The 21,633-nt window shown below is 40.0% G+C and overlaps 1 long non-coding RNA gene across 1 annotated transcript in view; it reads right to left on the bottom strand.

The window, feature by feature from the left end:
- LOC108588196 (uncharacterized) overlaps positions 1 to 21,633 on the bottom strand; it is a 70,286-nt gene that overhangs the window by 523 nt on the left and 48,130 nt on the right. The gene's annotated exons all lie outside the window — the stretch shown is intronic.

The raw sequence follows: 21,633 nt of genomic DNA, 5'->3' as shown, positions 1-21,633 counted from the left end.
TTCTATTTTCTATGGCCCCAGCCACTTGTTCATCCCCAGACTCTCTGAACTCTAAAATTACTCAAACAGCTAATCTATCAGTTTCATATTTTATTGGAAATAAACCTTCTGTCCTCAGTCCTCCCACTCCAGGTCAGCCTGGTTCCTGTCCAGAGCACCCCACTGCTGTAGTCTCAGGACTTCCTGTCTCTTCTCTTTTGTGCTGGATTCTCTTGTTTTCTTGATCCCACTCCTGGTTCCTGTCCAGAGCACCCACAGCTGTAGTCTCAGGACTTCCTGTCTCTTCTCTTCTGTGCTGGATTCTCTGTTTTCTTGATCCCATGGTTGCACTTTAGTTCGTTCATTTTCTTTTTTTTTATTGAGATGGAGTTTCGCTCTTGTTACCCAGGCTGGAGTGCAATGGCGCCATCTCGGCTCACCGCAATCTCCGCCTCCTGGGTTCAGGCAATTCTCCTGCCTCAGCCTCCTTAGTAGCTGGGATTACAGGCACGCGCCACCATGCCCAGCTAATTTTTTGTATTTTTAGTAGAGACGGGGTTTCACCATATTGACCAGGATGGTCTCGATCTCTTGACCTCGCGATCTACCCGCCTCGGCCTCCCAAAGTGCTGGGATTACAGGCGTGAGCCACCGCGCCCGGCCAGTTCATTCATTTTCTTGTTTCCACAAACACATCCACTTTTACAGTAGCTTAGTAAGAAAGTGGATATGGAAAAATAAAATAAACAGTAAAAAAAAAAAAAAAAAAGAAAGTGAGCATGGAGATAAACTTTGGAGGCCTTACCTATCTAAACATTCCTTCATTTTATCCCCATTCATTGTATGGGTTTGTTTTGTTTTTTTTCCCAAACTTAGAGAAGACTTGCATTATAAAAAGTGTCCTTACCAATTCACCAGTTGTTAACCTTTTGTCATATTTGTTGCATTGCATCTTTTCTGTAGATTATAAGTGCATACTTTTTTGGGAACCATTGAGAGTTAGTTGCAGTTATCCTCATGTTGGATTATAGTTTGGCCAAGTATAGAATTCTAAATTGGACATCATTTTCCCTCAGAATTTTGAAAGCATTGATTTATTAGCTTTTGGCTTCTGTTGGAAGGCTAGCATCATTCTGATTTCTGCCATTTAAAAGTGACTTGTTTGTTCTATCCGTATGTTTTTTGCATTTCCTTTCATCTTTGGTGTTCTGAACTTATATGATGTACCTTAATGCAAGTTTCCTTCCCTTCGTTGTGTTGAGTACTTTCTATTGAAAAAGAAAGTACTGGGATAGGAGAGGGGCAAGTGCCATATTTGGCAACTCATGACGTTCAGTTCTTGGAATTTCTTTGATACTTTCCTCTGTCCATTTTCTTACTTTTCTGAAACTCCCATAAGCCAGATGTTGGAACTCCTAAATTGATCCTATAATTATATTCTCTTTTTTCTCCAGTTTTTTTTCTTTGATATTCATTTCACTTTCTAAGAGATGTCTTCACCTTTATCTTCTGCCCCTTCTACAAAATTCTTTTTTTTTAGAGACAGGATTTTGCTCTGCCGCCCAGGCTACAGTGCAGTGGTGCAATCATAGCTCACTGTAGCCTTGAACTCCTGGGTTCAAGTGATACTCCTGGCTCAGCCTCCCAAGTAGCTGGGACCACAGGCATGCACCATCATGCTCAGCCAATTTTAAATGTTTTCTCTTGTTGAGAAGGAGTGTTTCTGCACTGCCTAGGCTGGTCGTGAACACTTGTCCACAAGTGATCCTCCTACCTCAGCCTTCCAAAGTACTGGGATCACAAGCATAAGCCTAAATTTCTAATTTTGTCTATACTCCTTTTTAATTTTTAAAAGTTCTTTCTTGTTACTAGGATGTCCCTTTTCTATGGCATCCTATTCTTTTTATGTATACAATGTATTTATTCTCCTATCTTTCTGAAGATGTCAAGTATAGTGGTTCTCCCTGAGGTTTCTTTTGCCTTTTTCATTGCCTCTATATTCATTTTCTATTTGTTTACTTTCGACTTTGCCTTTCACATTAAAGGCTCCCTTTAATTGTTTGGTAATTCTTGGCTCTCTGTTCACAGGTCCATAAATATGAGGCACTGAAAAGCTCATTGGAAATTGTCTGAGAGTGAATGGGGCTCACTGTAGGTGAAGGAGAGGATCCCAGCCCATTTCCCTGGAAGGATCTATAAGTCCTTTCTCCAAGCTGTTCTCTTTCTTAAGAGAGGAATCCTGCCTAGAGAGTTCAAGTACGGCTACCAGAATTCCAGGACTGAGTGGGAAAAGGAGCTTAGGTTATCAAGTCTTGGCCATCAGGCTTGTGCTTAATCCCATGGTTTTCAGTAGGGTGTCTTATCTCCTTGCTTAGCTCTGAGCTAGAAGAGCCAATCTGTTCACTTCAGAGGACAAATCTCCCACCTTCCCCTGGGGTAGGAGAGGGGCAAGTACCTGGCTGCACAGGACCCAACTGTACTGTATGAGACTTTGAGCAAAGCTTCAGTTTTGGGCCTCACCCTCCACCCTGGGCTTCTAAAGTGCTGTGCTTCATTTTCTGGCTTTTCCTGGGTTCTGTAGCACTAACTGATTAGTGTGGCAGAGGTCATGCCATGGGTCCAGCATGTCATTGTGTCTTCTCAGGAGTCTAAACGGATCATAGCTTATAGCCTTTCTTGAAGTCAGGCTGGATAAGTGACTGAATTGTGATTAGTGGAAGTGATGTCCACCCCTTTCAGATCTAGTGCTAAAAAACAGCCTCCAGCCCTTTCTAGATTCTGTGGCCAGGGAGTGGAGTGGGCCCAGAGCACAGCCCTGAGACCTTTGCTCTATGGCGGGCCCTTTAAACTAGGGATGAAAGAGTTGGGTCCTTGGTCCCCTGGCATTTGTTCTCATCTTTAGCGGAGATAGACGTATTTCTCTCTCACACACACACACATACATACATATATATTTGCTATAGAGCTCTTTGCATCCAAGACACAATTCCAGAGTACCAGGGGAGCAAGGCTGGGGCTCCCGGGAACCTGAGCATTGGGAGCATAGCAAAAATAATCCTTCACTACTTTGCTTTCCACGGGAGCAAAGAGAGTAGCAGACAGAGGCAAAGGAAAAGACCCTATTGTCTTCACTTCAATTTCTAACTCCATTATCAAGAAGACATTTTGGTTAAAAAAAAGTGTAAAAATAACTAGAAATAGTTTTTTTAAAGGCTAGAAATATGAATCCTACTTAGATAGATGGGGTGGCTTTGTTTATTATCTTAGATCTGCCTGATAAACACAGCTAGACACAGATTTTAGGCAGGTAAGCAAGCAATTTTAAGTGTCTCCAACTTATAGATATATTTGATATTTCCCATTTGGGGACATAAATGTTAATGTCATTAGTGACTAATAATAAACAGTATGATATGGGTTTCCCTTGACCTAGAGAATCTCATCCTTCAGCAGTTCACCCTGAGGGCTCTTTGCCAGTTCCACAACTGTTATGAGGTGAAGCCAGGAGGTGCACACACACACCCTGCCACTTGCAGTCCCCCTGGATTCTCCCCTCTCAGCCCAAGCTCCTCTTCCCTTTTCTAGCCCTTTCTTCCCACATTTCTCACACCTATACAAGCCCACTTTTGGAGAATCCCCTAAACAGTTAAACAAAGATCACTGAAAATTCATACAAGCAATTTCTGTATTCCCAGACTGAGTTACATTTTGAAAGCTTACCACTGGGCAGTGTATAACTGTATCATTTATAGTTGATTTGAATATGGCATTTATGGTCAATAAAAAAGGAGAGTTAAGATTAAGCCATTAGCACACAGCTACCTACTACATTAGTGCTGTGAGAAAATCCTACTTGCCCCAGAATGCCTTCTCCAGGCACATCCCCTGCTGCGATTGTGAGCCTCTTTCCTGTCCTTCCTGTGTGTAGATGACCCTGTTGACTGACTCCCCACAGGATTGGTCCCAAGCTGCTTTTTCCAGTGCATTAAGGCCATTATCTGCAGGAATGAGCAATGCCAAGTTCTTTATTCAGAGCTCTATCTGGTGCTCGAGCTGGTGTCTTCAAAAGGAGGACTGTCTTTTCACCAGAGAGATACCTGCAGAAACTGGCTTTCAATAAAGCTGAAAGGAATGCATCCTGGGGCAGCTCTCTTTGTACACTGCCATCCCGATAATAAACAGCTATTCTACTCTGGCCAGCCAGCCTGCCAGCCAGCTTTTTGTGTGATTTCCTTGAAGATGAGGTTGCCAAAAGGAGGAACACACAGCGTCAAAACAGAAAGCTATAAGACTGCAGTTATGGGAGGTGATGGTTAGTCACACAGTTTAATAATCTCAAATTCCTAATTTCTCATTTTTCTTTTTCCAACCACCTTTTCCCATGCACAGTCAAAAAATCATAGTAGGGCTGGGTGCAGTGGCTCATGCCTATTATCCCAGCACTTTGGGAGGTCAAGGTGGATGGATCGCTTGAGGTCAGGAGTTTGAGACCAGCCTGGCCAAGACAGTGAAACCCCACCTCTACCAAAAATACAAAAATTAGCCAGGCATGGTGGTGCATGCCTGTAATCCCAGTTATTCAGGAGACTGAGGCATGAGAATCACTTGAACTTGGGAGGCAGAGGTTGCAGTGAGCCAATATTGCACCACTGCACTCTAGGGAGCAACAGAACAAGACTCTGTCTCAAAAAAAAAAAAAGAAAAAAGAAAAGAAAAAAATTATATCAGTGGTTGGCAGCTTCCTCTGCAGAAAACAGTCACCAGTGCTATCTTCTTCCAACACCATCACTTAGGACTCCCTGAATAAACACTTTGAAGGCAAAGGTAAAGAAGGGTAGAATAAGCAAATAAGAAGTCACTGTTCCTCCTGGAGTGAATAATTCCCTCCTCTGATTGCCTGAAGCTACAACGACACATGGTCTAACCACGGGACGGCAGGACTGGCTATATATTTTCCAAACCAGTGCAAAATAAAAATGCAGGCCTTTGTTCAAAAGAGTAGGAAGAAAAAGTGCCATTAAAAGTGGTAAATATAAAGCTTTTCCTTTCTTTTGCCATCTCTTGACCTGTCGGCCATGGTGTGCTTTTAAAATTTGCTATTTAATATAGCTGGCCTTTGAGCAGGGGATAATCCCAGGGCAAGTGTGAGTCCTCACAGGCTCAATGGTCCACTCCATCCAGCCGCAGGCTAATGCTTGGTGCTGGGCCAACTTGCAGCAGATGGTTGGCCCTGAAGGGATCGAAACCTCAGTGCCAGGACAAGCTCAGTGCCTGGATTGGGAGTAGGCCAGAGGCAAGTTGTCCCCAAACAATTGTGTTACCAAGCCCTGCTGCAAAGAGCCCCTGGATGCCCAGCCTCAAATCTCCCTGGGTGCAACCCCAGGTCCCTATTGAAAGCAAAGGATGACAGCAGGACATTACACCCTGGTCCCCACCTCTGCCAGACATAACCCAGTTGCCATCCTGGGTAAAGGCAAGCAGGTGAGGAGAGCAGATGTGGAGAGGGGGTGGCTGGGCAAGGTCCCAGGACCCAGGCAATGGAGAACAGGCTGCCAAAGACCTATTCTCAGGGAGGTGAGGAGCTGGCAGCAGGCAGAATCACCTGTGAGCTAATGGCACGTGCTCCAATGTTCATTGGACTTCACTTGCAAAACACAGATTCAAAGCTTAAATTATTAAGAATGTCAAGACAGCAACTGCAGAGCATTAAACTCCAAGCATGCAGGGCTCTTCTGAACCTGGGGCTGTGTGCAGCTGCACTGTTCCCACACCCATGAAGACCATCCTCTGCAACCAAATTATAGAAATCAGTGAAGGTCCAGAAAATGTGTGTGTGTTTAAAAACATATTTGTGGCATTTCTCACATGCTGCCTTGTACATAGTCTTATTTCTTTACTACCCTCTTCCTTTCCTGGATACCATCTGCATGGCCTAGCTCCTGCGCTTTCAGGCTAATCTATGGCATGTTAGAGCCCCTCTCTAATCCTGATCTGTAAATCAGAAACAATAACAATGATCTCACAAGAGTGCTGTGGGGACCAAACGAAGTAAGGCTTAGAAGGCATTCAGCCCAGTGCCTGGCACATGTTTCATACTTGCAAACGTAAATACACACACACATATATATGTAACCACATACACTGATAGGAATGCATCTTTGCTATGACACATAGGGACAGTACCAGAGTACATAGAAGATACTTAATAAGTCTATTTTTCAGACAAAAGAACTCAGGGTGAACATATTTTTAAGTGTCAATCTGGCTAATGGATATTTTAAATGAAATATAGTGCAAATGTAAGTCTATTAAGTTAAAGAGAGACTAAAAAGGCTTTTTCAAAAATTCAAGCCATTATGGTAGAGTAATTCCAAACGTAAGCTCAATTTAATTAAGCACATGGCAAAAATAAAATCTTAAAAAGCCTGATAAATATAATTTCAGTATGAAAATTAGGTCTTCTAAGGAAAGATGAAAGAGATTGGAATTGGTTAGCATAGAAAAGAGAAGGAGAACTTCAAGATAGCGAGATAGCTCTCAATTAAAAGGAGAGATTAAAGTGTACATTTTGTGGCCTGGCACGGTGGCTCATGCCTGTAATCCCAGCACTTTGGGACACCAAGATGGATTACTTGAGCCCTGGAGTTTGAAACCAGCCTGGCCAACATGGTGAAAGCCTGTCTCTACTAACAACACAAAATTAGCTGGGCATGGTGGTTCACACCTGTAGTCCTAGCTACTAGGGAGGGTGAAACATGAGAATTGCTTGAACCTGGGAGGTGGAGATTGCAGTGAGCTGAGATTGTGTCACTGCACTCCAGCCTGGGTGACAGAGTGAGACTCTGTCTCAAAAAATCAATCAATCAATAAAGTGTACATTTTGTTACACAATTCATGTTTATTATAGAAATCTTCAAAAATACACATAAGCAAAAAGAAGAAAATGTTAAATATGCATAATCCCACCACTCTCATATAGCAAACAAGTTAATATAAACTGATTATCATATTGTAAATGTAGGTTTGATAGCCTCAATAATTCTGGGCATTTTCATTTTTAAAAATATTTGCCAGTTTTGCAGCTGAAATGGTATATCATTGCTATTTTGACTTAAATACTTCTTAGAATAATAAATTACTAATTTCCCCATATGTTTATTGTTCATATGTATTTTTCTTTTGTGAATTGTCCATGTCCTCTTAGGCCTTTGTTTTTGTTTTCTTTGAGACAGGGTCTTACTCTGTCACCCAGGCTGGAGTGCAGTGGTGCAATCATAGCTCACTGCAGTCTTGACCTCCTGGGCCCGAGCAGTCCTCCCATTTCAGCCTCCGGAGTAGCTGGGACTACAGTTATGTGCTACCACGCCCAGCCTTTTTAAAGTTTTATTTATGTATTTATTTTTGCAGAGACAGGGTCTTGCTATGCTGTCCAGGCTGGTCTCAAACTCCTGGCCTCACACAATTTTCTTGCCTTGGCTGCTGAAAATGCTGGGATTACAGGTGTGAGCCACTGCACCTGGCTTAGATAATTTTTATATCCTAAATGGATATAACAAACATCCTACTTTGTTTTTCTCTTAAAAAGTTAAAAATATTTAAAAGAACATATAAAACGTACAGAAAATAATACAGCAGGTGCAGTGTTTCTATGTGTGTTTCAGAAGAAGGGGCCTGCTGGGGGGCAGGGGATAGGGACTATATTAACACAATTTGCCATGTGGCTAGAAAGATAAGTATTGTGTTTTTTTTCCACACTGATGTGCAAAAGTGTTTTTGTACATTAAGGATGCTAACCCTTTCATATTCTATGAAGCTTCAGCCTAGATATTTCTGATCAATTCATCAAGGTGACTACTAAGAACAGAACAAAAGGAAATTCATTTAAATAAAAATAAATATTTTTAAGCAAAGCATAGAGACACATGCTTATAGTCCTAGCTACTTGGAAGGCTGAGGTGGGAGAATCCCTTGAGCCCATGAGTTCAAGGCCAACCTGGGCAAAAAAGCAAGACCTAGTCTCTAAAAAGTAAAATAAATTAATTAAAAATTTTTTTATTTGGATATGAAAAATAATTTCTTGACCATGAAAAGAATCAATTCAGGACTAACTAATTTATCATTATGAAGTCAGTCTCTAATCCATTATCTCCTGTCTAGAATTTACATTAAACTTCATGGGCCAGAAGACAGGGGCTAGACCAAATGGTTGTTCACCCTTTCTTCTAGTTTAGTTTCTTTCTAAGTTTATTTTCTTATATTCCACGAAGTACTAATTTCTAAAAGGTTTGGGTTACTTGGTTAATCTTATTTAACTTTTGATCCTCCCCATTACAAGCAAAATAAGCTGAATCTTTGCAGAAGTTTTGAGTAAGGGCTGCTAAGTCTACTATTATTTGGTGGTTCTGCAAATGAATGTTAATTCTATTATGTAACAATTGGGACAAGTGCTTAATTTATTAGAAAACAGAGCTGGGTGATGTGGCTCACGCCTGTAATCCCAACACTTTAGGAGGCCAAGGTGGGTAGATTGTTTGAGTTCAGGATTTTGAGACCAGCCTGAGCAACATGGTGAAACTCCATCTCTACCAAAAATACGAAAAATTAGCCAGGCATGGTGGTGTGCATCTGTGGAATAAGACATTTCTCTGAGAAGCCCTAGTTTCCTTCAATGGAGAATGGAATTTTGAAACCAAGATCTCAGTTCTAGGTGTGCTCATTGTTTCTGGGGTGTCATTGCTTCCAGACTCAACAGAGAGAATTAAGAAATATATATACGTTTGCACATACATATGCACACATCTACATTTATTTCCAAACTTATATATTTTCACTACTAATTGAACACTATCAAGTTTATTCTGTCCTCCCATTTCCTTTTTCCCTCTTCTGAAAGTGAGAAACCTGGCTGTCGTTATCCATAATATATTTATTTATTTTTGTAAGTCCTAGAATACCCATAAAGTACTTTTAGAATTGTTCATATGTTTCTCTGTGAAAAACAAATTTATTAATTAGAATGCAATATTTGTGTTCCTTTTACTGTCAGCCTTACAGTAGCCTGTCAAAATACTCTTTCCCAGTTACTTAGGTTAGTTCTTTTCTTTCCTACCACCTTCAGTATTGTTATTTATATGTAATACAGCTAGGTTGATTGGTTATCATTTGTGTCTACTTGCATTTCCTCTGACACTTGTGACTGATTTTAGTTATATATTTAGTTTAAAAGTTAAGATACAATTCACATACCATAAAATTCACCATTTGAAAGTATACAATTCAGGCCAGGCATGGTGGCTCATGCCTGTAATCCCAGCACTTTGGGAGGCTGAGGCAGGTGGATCACCTGAGATCAGGAGTTTGGGACCAGCCTGGCCAACATGGTAAAACCCCATCTCTACTAAAAATACAAAAAAATTAGCCAGGCATGGTGGTGTATGCTTATAATCCCAGCCACTTTTGAGACTGAGGCAGGAGAATCACATGAACCTGGGAGGCAGAGGTTGCAGTGAGCTGAGATCACACCATTGCACTCCAGCCTGGGCAACAAAAGAAAAAAACTCCGTCTTAAAAAATAAAATAAAGTATACAATTCAGTGGTTATTAGTTTGTTCACAAAGTTAGGTAATCACTACCATTATCCAATTCCAGAGCATTTCATCCCTTAAAAAAAAACTGATATGGTTTGAATCTGTGTCCCAAGCCAAACCTCATGTTCAATCGTAATCCCCAGTGCTGGAGGTGGGGCCTGGTGGGAGATTATTGGATCATGGGGGAGACTTCTAATGAATAGTTTAGCTCCATCCCCTTGATGCTGTCCTTGCAATACTGAGTGAGTTCCATGAGATCTGGTTGTTTAAAAGTGTGTACCACCTCCCCAGCCCTTGCTCCTGCTCCAGCATTGTGACTATCTGCTCCCTCTTTGCCTTCTGCCATGTCTATAAGTTTCCTGAGGCCTCCTCAGAAGCCACCAGATGCCAGCAACATGCTTTCTGAACAGCCTGTGGAATCATCAGCCAAGTAAACTTCTTTTCTAACTCCCTTGCTTAAAACCCTTCACTGGTTCCCACTGCACTTAGGATAATCAAAATTTCTTTTTAGGCTCTGCATGGTTTGCCTTCAAACAATCTTATTTCCTATCTTTCTTTCCCCCACTTTATTCAGTACATTCTACATCCATCAGCCTCCACTCACTTCCTCAAAAGGGACCAGGGTCTCCCCTTCCTGCCCCAGGGCCTTTGCTCTAGACCTACCCTCTGCCCTGAACACTCTTTGCCAGCACTTTGCATCCATTGTAGGATAGGCGGTTTCTAAGATGGCCCCACTCACCCCTGCCTCCTGGTATTCACACCTTTGTAGAATCCCCACCCCTTGAGTACAGGTTGGATTTAGTGACTCATAGTGAACAGAATGTAGTGAAGATGATGGGTTACTAAAAGACGGCGGCTCCCATGCAGGCTGCCCTCTCTCTCTCCCTCTACTGGCTTGCTCTAAGGAAAGCACCTCCTGCCAATTGTAAGCTGCTGAATGGACAGGCCCACATGACAAGGAACTGAGTTTTCTGGCCGACAGCCAGTGAGAACCCAGAGCCTGCCAATAGCCATGTGGGTGCAATTGGTGGTCCAGTCTTCTCCAGGACAGCCTTGGGCTGACTGGAGACCAAGCTAATATCTGGAATTTAACCTCACGAGAAAGAAACCCTGAGCCAGAGACATCCAGGCAAACCATGCCCTGATCACTGACCCACAGAAACCATGAGATAATAAACGTGTGTAATTTTAAGCTGCTACATTGTGGGATGAGTTGCTATGCAGCAATAGGTAGCTAACACACATGGTTAGCTCACTCTCATCCTTCACCACTCAGCTCAAGCATCCCCTTCTCAACAGACTCTCCTAACCACCCTACTTAAAGTAACTTTCTCCCTGTCTTGCTTCTTCCCCAAGTTACTTCATAATATGGAGCCCTGTTTTCTTTCTTTCATAGCACTTATTACCATCTTTAATTACTTCCTTTACTGTGTATTATCTGACATCCCACAACTGGAATGTAAACTCCTAAAGTGTAGGGCAGTGGCCTGGCTAGTTCACTGCTCCAACCCCAATACCTAGAACAATACCTGGCCAGGTACTTGCTGAGTACATGAAAGGGGGCAATGTTTCTGAATTATTTGCTCCAGAAGTTTCCTGGTGTTCAGAAGAGCCAAATCCTATGAACCGAGCATAATCTGTGCTTTGATAAGAACCTTGACAGCCAACAAGGCCTGGGGCTGTTTTCAGGTTTTAGCACAAGGTCTGCTTTTATTTTTTGGATCAGGAAAGTAACTTGCCAGAGCCACAGAACTAGCAAGTGGTAGAGCTGGGATTCAAACCAAGGTTTATCTGAGTTCAAAGCCCATGTTGCCACAAAAATTATATAAATAAATAAAATAAAAATACTTAAAGCAAAATAGAAGACAGGAGACAAATAATCAAGGAGATAGGAGAGGAGATAAAAACCATGTACTAGTATATGGATAATTGAAGTAGAAAAAACATGGGAACTTGGGCTTATTTAGAAGCTTCCTAGATATGAAAAGGATCACATAGGGGGCAGCCTAACTGTGAGTGAGGTGCATCATGGTAGAAGCACCCACACTACCCTGGTGCTTATTATTATCTTCTCACCTCAGGTGGCTTTGCAGATGCAAGTATTTGACCCTCTCTCAGGAAACTGTGGGCTCTGCAGCAGATTTGCAAGAGTTTCGCAGATCCTGCTTCTTTGACAACTCAAGATGTAATGCCTAGCAGGGGCTGCGAGATGTAGTACAGCTGTAGTAGATCACAAGATGATTAAAGTCACAGCACTAGTGCCCAGTTACTCACATGTCCTTAAACATTTACTTTACCAATTTACATGTCCTTAAACATTTACTTTACCAATTGTGTGTATGTTGGCTATTCCCTGCACTATGCTTGTCCTAGATTGCTATGTGGAGAAAATTTGAAGACTGTGACATAGGCAGGTAGAGCTGATGCAGGGACTAGCAGTCTCCTTAAAGTGAGAAAATGAAGCTCAGAATATGATATGTAAAGACAAAGGGGGCTAGAGTTTGCCAGACAGAGTACCAGAGAAGAGAATTTCACAGAGACGCTACTCCAGAAATTTTCAAAGGGTTCTTCTAAAGTATTTAGCTGAGTATTGATCAGTACATGCATATGAAGGAACTGCCCAAGGCCAGGTAAGGAACCACTTGAAAGGCTGATAGGTAACAGTGACTGGCATTCATACAGGGCTGGGAGTAGTCCCTCTTACCACCAGCCAGACTGAAAAAGTTTATGATTTACAGAGCATTGGCTCACATACAGGGAAGGATGTTGTCTCAATAGGGGAATAATTAGCTACAAACTGAGCACCGGTCCAGTTCCACCTAACAAATCAGGATAGCAAGGTCCAAAGTATTAAAGCATTGCCAAGTAACTTAGCTGCATGCCAGAACAAAGCTCAAGAATATTGATAGAAATAAAAAATATCGGCTAACGCCCTTTCTGGCCTTAGCCCACCTGTACCCAGGTGAATTAAAAAAAAAAGAAATAAAAAACATTCACCTCCCAAGAAGGTGAAATTTACAATGTTTGGCATCCAATCAAATATTGCCAGAAATGGAGAGAAGCGGGAAAGTACATCTCAAATAAGGATTTTAAGAAATCAATCAATCAGAAATGAATCAGAATTGACACAACTGTTAGAATCAGCAGTCAATATTACAACCGTTATTATAACTGCTTTCTATATGTTCAAAGTTAACTAGAGACATGAAGATATAAAACCACCCAAATTGAATTTATAAAGATGAAAACTATAATGTCTGAGATTAAAAATACACTAGATGCTATTAATGACAGATTAGATATTGCTGGAAAAAAAAAGAGTAGTGAACTGAAAACTTAGCAATAATATCCACTGGAATACAGAGGGAAAAGTGAATTTATTTAATAAAAGAGAAAAGAAAAGAAAAACAGGGACAACTTCAAGCTTAATATACATATAATTGGCATCCCAAAGGAGGTGGGAAAGAAACTAGAAAGCTGAAAAAATTTGAAGATACAATGGCCAAAAATTTTCTTAGATTTGATGAAAACTATAAACCCACAGATCCAAGATGCTCAGTCACCCCAAAATGAAATATGATAAAACTACACTAGGACACATCATAATCAAATTGCTCAAAAAATATTGATAAAGAAAACATTTTAAAAGCAGCTACAGGGAAAAGACACATAACAGAGAAACATTTATAAGAATAACAGCAGATTTATTGAAAATAAGATGAGATGACAGTGTTCTAAAAAATCTTTAAAGAACTATAGGGAAAGAACTGCCAACCTAGAATTTGTTACCCAGCAAAAGTATTTTTCAAACACGAAAGACTTAGAGACAGAAAACAGATTAGTGTGACAGGATCTGTGGGGAGGGGAGAATGGGCTGTGGCTGTTAATCAGTGTTCAGTTTGGGGGGGGGATAAATGTCCTGGAATTAGGTAGTGATGATAGTTGTGCAGCCTTGTGAATATACTAAAAGCCACTGAATTATACACTTTAAAAATGATAAATTTTATAGTATGTGAATTATATTTCAATTTTTAAAAACTAAAGAAAAAAAGATACTTTTCCAGACATACAAAAGATGAAAGAATTTATCATGAACCAATCTGCATTGCAAGAAATGTTAAAGAAAATACTTCAAGCAGAGGAAAATAATACCAGATAGAAATATAGATCTATGCAAATGGAGTACATTAGAGACATTATACAGTAAATATATAACTTTTTATTGAAATTTAGATCTCTTTAAAAGACAACTTTTTAAATAAAAATAATGAAATAATAAAATTGCATTATGGGGTTTATACCATGTGTATTAATAAAATGTATGACAACAATAGCATAGAGCAAGAAGTGACATCACTACATGTTCTACAGATATTAAAAATTAATAAGAGAAGACTATAAACATCTTTATGCCAATAAAGTCAACAACTTAGAAGAAATAGTCAAATTCCTTGAGTGACACAAACTATCAAAGTTTACCCAAGAAGAAACAAATGATGCAAATACCTCTATTTTAAAAATTGAATTTAGGCCAGGTGTGGCTCACACCTGTAATCCTAGCACTTTATGAGACTGAGGTGGGATGATCACTTGAGCTTAGGAGTTAAAGACCAGCCTGGGCAGCATATTTATTAAGAGCCCTGTCTCTACAAAAAAAATACAGAAAAAAATATTAGCTGGGTATGGTGGCATCCACCTGCAGTCCCAGCTACTTGGGAGACTGAGGTGGAAGGATCAGTTAAGCCCAGGAGGTCAAAGCTGCAATGAGTTGAGATTGCACCACTGCACTGTCTCAAAAATAATAATAGCTAATTATTAAAAATGAAATTTGTAGTGAAAAGCCTTCCCAAAATGAAGACTCTAGACCCAGATAACTTCATTGCTGAATTCTACCAAATATATAAGAAATAAATAATTTGGGGATTATACAAACTCATCCCTGATATCAAACCAGAAAAAGACTTTACAGGAGAAGAAAACTACAGAACAATATCCTTTGTGAACGAACATACACACAAAAATTCTAAACAAAATCTTAGCAAATCAAATCCAACAATAAATAAAAAGGGTAATATTGAGAGGCTGAGGCTCTCTTCAGGCTAGGAGTCTGAGACCAGCTTGGGAAACATAGCAAGACCTGGTCTTTACAAAGAATAAAAAATGAGCTGGGCATGGGGGTATGCACCTGCAGTCCCAGCTACTTGGGAGTTTGAGGCAGTAGGATTGCTTGAGCCCAGGAGTTCAAAGTGGCTATTATCATGCCACTGCACTCCAGTCTGGAGTGAGATTCTTAAAAAAAAAAAAAAAGGTAATGTATTGTTAGCAAATGGGGTTTATGCCAGGGATGCAGGTTGATGTAACATTTGAAAATTAGTCAATGTTATTTGTCATATTAACAAACTAATAAAGAAAAAACATATGATCATGTCAATAGATGCAGGAGAAGCATTTGTGATAAAAACTCTCAGCAAAGGAGAAATAGGAGGGAATTTCCACAAGCAGCTAAAGGGCATCCAGAAAACCTACAGCTACCGTCACACTTAATGGTAAAAGACTGCTTTCCACTCTATTCCTCACTATGCTAGTGGTTCTAGCCAGTGCAATAAGCAAGTAAAAGAAGTAAATGGCATCCAGATTTGTCAGGAAAAAGTGAAATTGTCTTTATTTGAGATGACATCCTAGTCTACATAGGGAATCCAATTCTATTGTGGGTTTAGAAAAAGTAAGCTTAGTTAGGTCAATATCAAGATCAATATTTTTAAAAATCTGATATATCCTGCAGTAAACAAAGGGAAATTGAAATAAAAGCTACCAATTACAATAACATTTTTAAAAGTAAAATAGAGATAAACCTGACAAAAGACATGAAATGGGCCAGGCGCGGTGGCTCACGCCTGTAATCCCAGCACTTTGGGAGGCTGAGGCAGGTGGATCATGAGGTCAAGAGATCGAGACCATCCTGGTCAACATGGTGAAACCCCATCTCTACTAAAAATACAAATAATTGACTGGGCACGGTGGCACGTGCCTGTAATCCCAGCTACTCAGGAGGCTGAGGCAGGAGAATTGCCCGAACCCAGGAGTTGGAGATTGCCATGAGCTGAGATTGCACCATTGCACTCCTGCCTGGGTAACAAGAGCGAAACTCCGTCTAAAAAAAAAAAAAAAAAAAAGACATGAAAGACCAGTACACTAAGTACTATCAAACATTACTGAGATAAATTTTTAAAATTTAAAAATAGGGCGATATACTGTGTTGATGGGTCGGAAGACTCAATATTGTTAAGATATTGTTTCTCCTAAAATTGGTTTATAGGTTTAATAGAATCTTAACAATAATCCCAGCAAGCTTTTTAATGATAAAAATTGACAAGCTGATTCTAAAATTCATATGGAAATACAATGGACCCAAAATAGTTAAAACATTTGAAAAAGTAGGACAAAGTTTGGAGAACTAAGACTACCTTATTTCAAAAATTATAAAACTATAGTAATCAGGACAGTGTAGTACTGGCACAAAATCAGTAAAAGTAGATTAGTAAAACAGAGTAGAGATACAAGCAATAAACTCAGGCATATATGGACAATTGATTTTTTATAAAGGTACAGGCAATTTAGTGGAGAAAGGATAGTCTTGTCATTGAATGGTTCTAGAACAATTGGAGATATCCACATGCAAAAACAAAACAAAATAAAACAACTTCAATACATACCTGTACTATATATAAAAATTTACTCAAAATAGACTGAGATCTAAAACTGTAAAATTTTCCAGAAAAATAACAAAGTAAATAATCTTTGAGATCTTGGTTTATATAAGTATTTCAGGTATATTATCAAAAGTGCAATTCATTAAAAAAACAAATTAATAAATTGGACTTAAACACTTCTACTCTTTGGAAGACACTGGTTTTTTTTATTTTATTTTTTTAATTTTTTATTGGATTTTAGGTTTTGGGGTACATGAGCAGAGCATGACAGTTGCGTAGGAACACACATGGCAGTGTGCTTTTCTTTCCTTCTCCCCTTCACCCACATTTGGCATTTCTCCCCAGGCTATCCCTCCCCACCTCCCCTTCCCACTGGCCCTCCCCTTTTTCCCCCAATAGACCCCAGTGTTTAGTACTCCCCTTTCTGTGTCCGTGTGTTCTCATTTTTCATCACCCACCTATGAGTGAGAATATGCGGTGTTTCATTTTCTGTTCTTGTGTCAGTTTGCTGAGGATGACGTTCTCCAGATTCATCCATGTCCCTACAAACGACACAAACTCATCATTTCTGATTGCTGCATAATATTCCATGGTGTATATGTGCCACATTTTTCCAATCCAGTCTATTATCGATGGGCATTTGGGTTGATTCCAGGTCTTTGCTATTGTAAACAGTGCTGCAATGAACATTCGTGTACATGTGTCCTTATAGTAGAACGATTTATAGTCTTTTGGATATATACCCAGTAATGGGATTGCTGGGTCAAATGGAATTTCTATTTCTAAGGCCTTGAGGAATCGCCACACTGTCTTCCACAATGTTTGAACTAATTTACACTCCCACCAACAGTGTAAAAGTGTTCCTTTTTCTCCACATCCTCTCCAGCATCGGTTGTCTCCAGATTTTTTAATGATCGCCATTCTAACTGGCGTGAGATGGTATCTCAATGTGGTTTTGATTTGCATCTCTCTGATGACCAGTGACGATGAGTATTTTTTCATATGATTGTTGGCCTCATATATGTCTTCTTTCGTAAAGTGTCTGTTCATATCCTTTGCCCACTTTTGAATGGGCTTGTTTGTTTTTTTCCTGTAAATCCGTTTGAGTTCTTTGTAAATTCTGGATATCAGCCCTTTGTCAGATGGGTAAACTGCAAAAATTTTTTCCCATTCTGTTGGTTGCCGATCCACTCTAGTGACTGTTTCTTTTGCCGTGCAGAAGCTGTGGAGTTTCATTAGGTCCCATTTGTCTATTTTGGCTTTTGTTGCCAATGCTTTTGGTGTTTTGTTCATGAAGTCCTTGCCTACTCCTATGTCCTGGATGGTTTTGCCTAGATTTCCTTCTAGGGTTTTTATGGTGCCAGGTCTTATGTTTAAGTCTTTAATCCATCTGGAGTTAATTTTAGTGTAAGGTGTCAGGAAGGGGTCCAGTTTCTGCTTTCTGCACATGGCTAGCCAGTTTTCCCAACACCATTTGTTAAACAGGGAATCCTTTCCCCCTTGCTTGTTTTTGTCAGGTTTATCAAAGATTGTATAGTTGTAGATATGTTGTGTTGCCTCCGGTGCCTCTGTTTTGTTCCATTGGTCTATATCTCTGTTTTGGTACCAGTACCATGCTGTTTTGATTACTGTAGCCTTGTAGTATAGTTTGAAATCCGGTAGTGTGATGCCCCCCGCTGTGTTCTTTTTGCTTAGAATTGACTTGGCTATGTGGGCTCTCTTTTGGTTCCATATGAAGTTCATGGTGGTTTTTTCCAGTTCTGTGAAGAAAGTCAATGGTAGCTTGATGGGGATAGTGTTGATTCTGTAAATTACTTTGGGCAGTATAGCCATTTTCACGATATTAATTCTTCCTAACCATGAACATGGAATGTTTCTCCATCTGTTTGTGTCCTCTCTGATTTTGTTGAGCAGTGGTTTGTAGTTCTCCTTGAAGAGGTCCCTTACGTTCCTTGTGAGTTGTATTCCAAGGTATTTTATTCTTTTTGTAGCAATTGTGAATGGCAGTTCGTTCTTGATTTGGCTTTCTTTAAGTCTGTTATTGGTGTAGATGAATGCTTGTGATTTTTGCACATTGATTTTATATCCTGAGACTTTGCTGAAGTTGCTTATCAGTTTCAGGAGTTTTTGGGCTGAGGTGATGGGGTCTTCTAGGTATACTATCATGTCGTCTGCAAATAGAGACAATTTGGCTTCCACCTTTCCTATTTGAATACCCTTTATTTCTTTTTCTTGCCTGATTGCTCTGGTTAGAACTTCCAGTACTATATTGAATAGGAGTGGTGAGAGAGGGCATCCTTGTCTCGTGCCAGATTTCAAAGGGAATGCTTCCAGTTTTTGACCATTCAGTATGATATTGGCTGTTGGTTTGTCATAAATAGCTTTTATTACTTTGAGATACGTTCCATCGATACCGAGTTTATTGAGGGTTTTTAGCATAAAGGGCTGTTGAATTTTGTCAAAGGCCTTCTCTGCGTCAATTGAGATAATCATGTGGTTTTTGTTTTTGGTTCTGTTTATGTGGTGAATTATGTTGATAGACTTGCGTATGTTGAACCAGCCTTGCATCCCCGGGATGAATCCTACTTGATCATGGTGAATAAGTTTTTTGATTTGCTGTTGCATTCGGCTTGCCAATATTTTATTGAAGATTTTTGCATCTATGTTCATCATGGATATTGGCCTGAAGTTTTCTTTTCTTGTTGGGTCTCTGCCGGGTTTTGGTATCAGGATGATGTTGGTCTCGTAAAATGATTTGGGAAGTATTCCCTCTTTTTGGATTGTTTGAAATAGTTTTAGAAGGAATGGTACCAGCTCCTCTTTATGTGTCTGGTAGAATTCGGCTGTGAACCCATCTGGACCTGGGCTTTTTTTGTGTGGTAGGCTCTTAATTGCTGCCTCGACTTCTGACCTTGTTATTGGTCTATTCATAGTTTCAGCTTCCTCCTGGTTTAGGCTTGGGAGGACACAGGAGTCCAGGAATTTATCCATTTCTTCCAGGTTTACTAGTTTATGTGCATAGAGTTGTTTGTAATATTCTCTCATGATGGTTTGAATTTCTGTGGAATCTGTGGTGATTTCCCCTTTATCATTTTTTGTTGCATCTATTTGGTTGTTCTCTCTTTTCTTTTTGATCAATCTGGCTAGTGGTCTGTCTATTTTGTTGATCTTTTCAAAAAACCAGCTCTTGGATTTATTGATTTTTTGAAGGGTTTTTCGTATCGCAATCTCCTTCAGTTCAGCTCTGATCTTAGTTATTTCTTGTCTTCTGCTGGGTTTTGAGTTTTTTTGATCTTGCTCCTCTAGCTCTTTCAATTTTGACGATAGGGTGTCAATTTTGGATCTCTCCATTCTCCTCATATGGGCACTTATTGCTATATACTTTCCTCTAGAGACTGCTTTAAATGTGTCCCAGAGGTTCTGGCACGTTGTGTCTTTGTTCTCATTGGTTTCGAAGAACTTCTTTATTTCTGACTTCATTTCATTGTTTACCCAGTCAACATTCAAGAGCCAGTTGTTCAGTTTCCATGAAGCTGTGCGGTTCTGGGTTGGTTTCTGTATTCTGAGTTCTAACTTGATTGCACTATGGTCTGAGAGGCTGTTTGTTATGATTTCAGTTGTTTTGCATTTGTTGAGCAGTGCTTGACTTCCAATTATGTGGTCAATTTTTGAGTAGGTGTGATGTGGTGCTGAGAAGAATGTATATTCTGTGGATTTGGGGTGGAGAGTTCTGTAAATGTCTATCAGGTTTGCTTGCTCCAGGTCTGAGTTCAAGCCCTGGATATCCTTGTTGATTTTCTGTCTGGTTGATCTGTCTAATATTGACAGTGGAGTGTTAAAGTCTCCCACTATTATTGTGTGGGAGTCTAAGTCTCTTTGTAAGTCATTAAGAACTTGCCTTATGTATCTGGGTGCTCCTGCATTGGGTCCATATATGTTTAGGATCGTTAGCTCTTCTTGTTGTATCGATCCTTTTACCAGTATGTAATGGCCTTCTTTGTCTCTTTTGATCTTTGTTGCTTTAAAGTCTATTTTATCAGAGATGAGAATTGCAACTCCTGCTTTTTTTTGCTCTCCATTTGCTTGGTAAATCTTCCTCCATCCCTTTATTTTGAGCCTTTGTGTATCCTTGCATGTGAGATGGGTTTCCTGGATAAAGCACACTGATGGGTTTTGGATTTTTATCCAATTTGCCAGTCTGTGTCTTTTGATTGGTGCATTTAGTCCATTTACATTTAGGGTTAATATTGTTATGTGTGAATTTGATACTGCCATTTTGATGCTAAGTGGCTGTTCTGCCTGTTAGTTGTTGTAGAATCTTCATTATGTTGATGCTCTTTAAATTTTAGTGTGATTTTGGAATGGCTGGTACTGGTTGTTCCTTTCTATGTGTAGTGCCTCTTTTAGGAGCTCTTGTAAAGCTGGCCTGGTGGTGACAAAATCTCTGAGTACTTGCTTGTTTGCAAAGGATTTTATTTTTCCTTCACTTCTGAAGCTCAGTTTGGCTGGATATGAAATTCTGGGTTGAAAGTTCTTTTCTTTAAGAATGTTGAATATTGGCCCCCACTCTCTTCTGGCTTGTAGTGTTTCTGCCGAGAGATCTGCTGTGAGTCTGATGGGCTTCCCTTTGTGGGTAACTCGACCTTTCTCTCTGGCTGCCCTTAGTATTTTCTCCTTTATTTCAACCTTGTTGAATCTGACGATTATGTGCCTTGGGGTTGCTCTTCTTGCAGAATATCTTTGTGGTGTTCTCTGTATTTCCTGCATTTGAGGGTTGGCCTGTCTTGCTAGGTGGGGGAAGTTTTCCTGGATGATGTCCTGAAGAGTATTTTCCAGCTTGGATTCATTCTCTTCGTCCCCTTCTGCTACACCTATCAAACGTAGATTAGGTCTTTTCACATAGTCCCACATTTCTTGGAGACTCTGTTCATTCCTTTTTGCGCTTTTTTCTCTAATCTTGGTTTCTCGTTTTATTTCATTGAGTTGGTCTTCGACTTCAGATATTCTTTCTTCTGCTTGGTCAATTCGGCTATTGAAACTTGTGCATGCTTTGCGACGTTCTCGTATTGTGTTTTTCAGCTCCTTTAATTCATTCATATTCCTCTCTAAGTTATCCATTCTTGTTATCATTTCCTCATATCTTTTTTTAAGTTCCTTAGTTTCTTTGCATTGATTTAATACATGTTCTTTTAGCTCACAAAAGTTTCTCATTATCCACCTTCTGAAGTCTAATTCCGTCATTTCGTCACAGTCATTCTCTGTCCAGCTCTGCTCCCTTGCTGGTGAGGAGTTTTGGTCCTTTCTAGGAGGCGAGGTGTTCTGGTTTCGGGTGTTTTCCTCCTTTTTTCGCTGGTTTC

The sequence above is a fragment of the Callithrix jacchus genome, chromosome 14, assembly GCF_049354715.1.
Source record: "Callithrix jacchus isolate 240 chromosome 14, calJac240_pri, whole genome shotgun sequence".
Lineage (NCBI taxonomy): Eukaryota > Metazoa > Chordata > Mammalia > Primates > Cebidae > Callithrix > Callithrix jacchus.
Note: the sequence above shows the minus strand (reverse complement) of the source record. Positions and strands in the feature narration are given on the sequence as shown.